Raw genomic sequence first — 5,367 nt, 5'->3', positions numbered from 1 at the left:
AAGCATCTTTAAATATTGTCACTCATGGCTTGAATTTGTTTTTCAACTCCTTCAGCTTAAGAAATGCTGAGTGAGTTTGGCCCTTTTGATTTTCTGACTCCAGCTTTCAGCACATTTCATTATAGTCTCTTGCTTTGTCATTCCGAGCTGCCCTTTGAAATTTTCTGTTTAACTCTTTAATTTCTTGATTTCTTCCTTTAGCTTTGGCTTCTTGGTGTTCTAATACAATATTCAAAGTCTCATCTGACATCCATCTTGGTCTTTTCTTCCTCTTCAACCTTTGTAATGGTCTTTTGCATTCTTCATGGATGATATTCTTGATATTATCCCACAAATCATTTGGTCTACACTCATTGGTGCTCACGACCTCAAACCTATTCTTGAGATAGTTTTGTGATTTGAGTAGGATAGTCTTAAGGTCAGATTTTGATTCCTGTAGATTTAATTTAATATTCTTCAATTTCTGACTGAATGGCTAATCAAGGGGAAAGAGGTGTTATAGTAAATAAACTAATAGAAAATTAAGGAAAAAAAAATTAAAAAACCAATATGCAAGTTCTAAAACATAAATATTATACAACATTACCACATAAGTACAATGACATATGTGAAATGCAATGTTTAGTAAAAAATATTATACAATATATCATCCATTTCACACGTTGTAGTTTACATATTATTGTTTTTAAGTGTAGTTTCTTTAGTAGCTACGAAAATATTTGTAATTATTAAATTATTCATTGTAAAATGTTAAGTAATTAATTTATCAACCTCATTAGTTTCACGAAGTTGGTATCTTCAAAATATTCATCCTTCTTTGTTTCTAATTTTTGCAATTAAATTCTCAATTTTTATTAATGTATCATGATTACACACACTCTGTTGGGTCACCCTTCTTTGGAATTGGAACAAATATAGATCTCTTCCAGTCAGTTGGCCAAGTGGTTGTTCTCCAGATTTCTTGGCACAACGTGGTAAGCACATCCAGGGCAGCATCTGTTAGCTGAAATATGTCAATTGGTTTACTGTTTATTCCTGGGGCCTTATTTTTTGATATTTCCTTCAAAGCAGCTTGAGCTTCTTCTTTCATCATCATAGTCTCTTGCTCATATGTTGATTCAAGAAATTCTTCTGTGTATTCCAATTCCTTTCGATACAGTGACTCAGTATATTCTCTGCATCTTCTTTTAATACTTCCTGGATTATTTAGCATTCTGCCAAAAGCATCCTTGATTATAGCAACTCGAGGTTTGAATTTGTTCTTCAGTTCCTGGAGCTTAAGAAATGCTGAGCAAGTTCGGTCCTTTGGATTTTCTGACTCCAACTCCTTTCACATTTCATTGTAATATTTTGCTTTATCATTCCGTGCTGCCTTTTGAAATCTTCTATTCAACTCTTTAGTATCTTGAATTCTTCCCTGTGCTTTGGCTTCTCTGTATTCCAGTGCAATCTGCAGAGTTTCTTCTGACATCCACTTTGGTCTTCTCTTCCTCTTCCATCTTTGCAATGACCGTTTGCACTCTTTCTGGATGATACCTTTGATATCCTCCAATAACTCACCTGGTCTTTGCTCATTAGAGTTCAAGGCCTCAAACCTGTTCCTGAGATGGTTCTGAAATTCAGGTGGATAGACTCAAAGTCATATTTTGGTTCCCATGGACTTGGTTTAATTTTCCTCAGCTTCAGCTTGAACTTGCATATTAGTAGTTGGTGCTCTGCTCCACAATCACCTCCTGGCCTAGTTTTCACAGCTGATATTGAGCTTCTCCAGTGGTTCTTTCCACAGATGTAATCAATCTGATTCCTATGCATACCATCAGGTGAAATCCATGTATATAACCTGCGTTTATGTCTCTTAACAAATGTATTTGCTATGAATAAGTGATTGATTGTGCTAAATTCAATCTTGATTGTGCTAAATTCAATCATCCTCTCTTAGCTCCATTTCTGTCATCGAGTCCATGTCTTCCAACTACTGAATCTTCTCTGTTCCCAACTTTTGCATTCCGGTCACCCATTATTATCAATGCATCTTGATTGCATGTTTGTTCGGTTCTCACCCCTGGGCCAATTGGCAGCATCAGGATGGATGGTGAAGAGATTGAGATTGTTCACAGCTTTAGTTTGCTTGGCTCCACAGTCAACACTTTTGGCATCAGTAGCCAGGAAATTAGAAGATGTATTGCAATGGAAAAGTCTGCTGTTAAGGACCTCTCCAAAGTACTGAAGAGCAATGGTGTCTCTCTGGAAACTAAGGTGCATCTGATACAGGCTATGGTCTTTGCAATCACTTGTTATGCATCAGAAAATTGGACAATGACTAAGGAGGATAGAAGGAAAATTGATGCCTTTGAGCTGTGGTGCTGGAGAAAAGTATTGAATGTACCATAGACTGCTAGGAAAACAAACATATTCATCCTGGAAAGGGTCAAACCAGGCGGTTCCTTGGAGGCAAGGATTCTGAGGCTCCATTTAACATATTTTGGACATGTTGTAAGGAGGGACCTGTCCTTGGAGAGGGACATCATGCTTGGTAGGGTGGAGGGACAGTGCAGGAGGGGAAGGCCCTCTTTAAAGTGGATTGATTCAGTGACTAGGGTACTCAGGATGGGTGTGTCAGAGGCAATATGATTGGCACAAGATAGAGCAGGGTTTAGGGCTATTGTACATAGGGTCGCTATGAGTCGCAAGCAACTCGATGGCACATAACAAGAATAAATCGTGATTACATATATGATCAATTTCAGATAGCAAAAGCTGATGGTGGTTCTTTTGTGATGTCAACTCAGAATTGACCCATAGAAGATCTTCCAGTAGGTTTCCAGGATCAGTACAAGAAGAGATTGCCCATCTTTCTATCATGGAGCAGCTGGTGGATTCAAACCACCTGCCTTTTGGATTACAGTGTGACTTTTTACCACTAGGCCACTAAAGCTCCCAAAAGTTAGTAGAAATATTCAATTCCTTTTTTTTTTTTTGCTTTAGTGGTTGATGTGTATATTTGAATATTATTTGCATTAACAAGTGCATCCTTGTATGCCTATATATAGCATCCTTTCACTCACATCATTGTTCTTCAGAATAGATCTTTAAATGCACTTTCTGATGATACGTGCAGCACCATTTTTCTTGAATTTATTATTCCTATTAGACCATATCATTGTCTGATTCACAGTGACCAATGATGGTCCATCCCAGCTCACTCTTACCTATGATGTTGATTTTTACCTATTTCACTTCAGTTTTTATAATTTCCTATTTTCCTAGATTTATACTTTATGCATGTCATGCTCCAATTATTAATGGGTATTTGAATGGTTTCTCTTCACTTTATTGGGGTATTCCTATCTGAAGGACTATACTTCTGGGACTATAATTTAAAAATATTCCTCTATCATTCATAGGTTTTTCAAAGATCTGTTATTCCAGAAGTAGACTGCCAGTTCTACTACTTAGTATATGTTAGTATGGAAGCTGCACTGAATCAGTCCGCCATAGACGATCTTGCTAATATTAAAAATTTATAGTTTCTAGCATCACAGATGCATAGGAGTAACTCTAGTATAGCAAACTGACAGACAATGCTGCACCCATAAAAGCAAACTGTAAAACACATAAATCATACTAGTATCAAACAAACATGCATACTACGGGAGATAGAAAAAGATATCTGACTTGGGACAGTGTATTTTCTGATCAGACAGAAAATGGAGTTGTGGTGCTCAGTCTGATCAAAATTTCTGTTCCTCTGAGTGGTGACCCAGGCCTCAAGATGTGAGTCAGAACAAGCATTATACTTCTTTTTGTTTAGATGATGTTCAAGAAAGTGTCAAGAAGTAGGACTCAGGTTAGGGAAAGCTGTTACTGGCTTGAGAAGAGCTTAGCTTAGACAGCCTAGCTTGTGATGGTAGACATGTCTCTCCAGTGAGAGAGTGTAAGCAAGATATCCAGTAAGTTATGGCTAGTGTAAAGATATAATCACTGTTGGTCTGACATCGTCACATTTGGACAGATTGGAACATGAATTGTGTTGGGTAGAAGTTTCCAGTAATAGAAAAAGGGCCTCAGTACCAAGAGGTGCCCCTACTGATATGCAGTCTAACTGCAAGCTAGCTGTGGGGTAGTCAGCCTTCTCTCTGGAAAGATTGTTCCTATAGCTCCAGCTCTATCTACAAGACAGTGTAGACATGGCTTGACAGCATGGACATGGCTTAAGGTAGAACTAAATCTGGTGGTAGAGAATAAGAAGGAATAGAAGTGAGAATGCTATCTGATACCCAGTGAGTAGTGGGAGCTGTGTGTGTCATGGAAGAATAGGAAAGATAGAGCTTTTTCAGCTATGGGAATACCACTGCCACTGTGATGCTGTTCTGGGTTAAAGACTGCATAGATAGCTGCTCAAGATGATAATGTTGCACTGCATACAGTTCTGTGTTCTGCTGTTCTTATTCAATGTTTCAGTTTAGTTTCTTCCTTCAGTCGGTGTTTGAAGTTCTTCATCCCCAAAGGTTGACTTCCAAAGATGACATGTTAGAATCTCTGCACTCAAGGGGAATTCAGAAGAAACTCTTGGGGATTTTCTTCCAATCACACTTCTAGATTCAGTGGAAGCACATTACAAGGAAGTGTGAAAATAGATGGATAATGCCCGATCTGCATACTTGATGGTGAAATTGATACTTTTCCTTGGAATTTATATATATACAAATTTATTATCCCAGGTACTAGCTGCCTGAACTGGACTTGCTTTCTCTGCACTAAAGTTAACAAGAGGTACAGTTCATATTTATTTTCATTGTTAGATATCATTGAGTCAAGTAAGACTCAGCAACGAAATGAAGTATCAGCTCTGTCCTATTCGGTGCCGTCCTTATCATTTCTGACAAACTCAAATCCATTGCAGCAGTCACTATGTCAACCCATCTAGTTGAGAGTCTTTCTGTTTTTGTAAGTCCTACACAATTCCAAGTATAATGTCCCTTTCATATCAGAACCTATGAGATGAAGCTTTGTCATCTTTGCCTCCAAGGAGCACTGTGGTTGTACTTTCTCCAGGACATATCTGTTTATTCTTTTAGAAGTTCATGGGATATTCAGAACTCTTCCCTAAAACCGTAACTCAGAGACATTGATCCTTCTGATATCCTTATTCAGTGTCCCATTTTCAAATGTATAAAAAGTGATTGAAAATACCATCGTCTGAATCAGTTACACCTTAGTCACCAAATTAGACATCAGTGTTCTTCCGTCATTTGGAGAGATGCCTAACTGCAGATTACCCAATGCGATGCATTTCTTGATCACTTGACTTCTGGAACCAAGAGTGATTGATGATTGGAGATCTAAGTAAAATGAAATTGTTGATAG

Source organism: Elephantulus edwardii, unplaced genomic scaffold (genome assembly GCF_000299155.1).
Source record: "Elephantulus edwardii isolate Elephantulus edwardi_28Jun2011 unplaced genomic scaffold, EleEdw1.0 scaffold00023, whole genome shotgun sequence".
In the NCBI taxonomy this organism is placed as follows: Eukaryota; Metazoa; Chordata; class Mammalia; order Macroscelidea; family Macroscelididae; genus Elephantulus; species Elephantulus edwardii.
Note: the sequence above shows the minus strand (reverse complement) of the source record.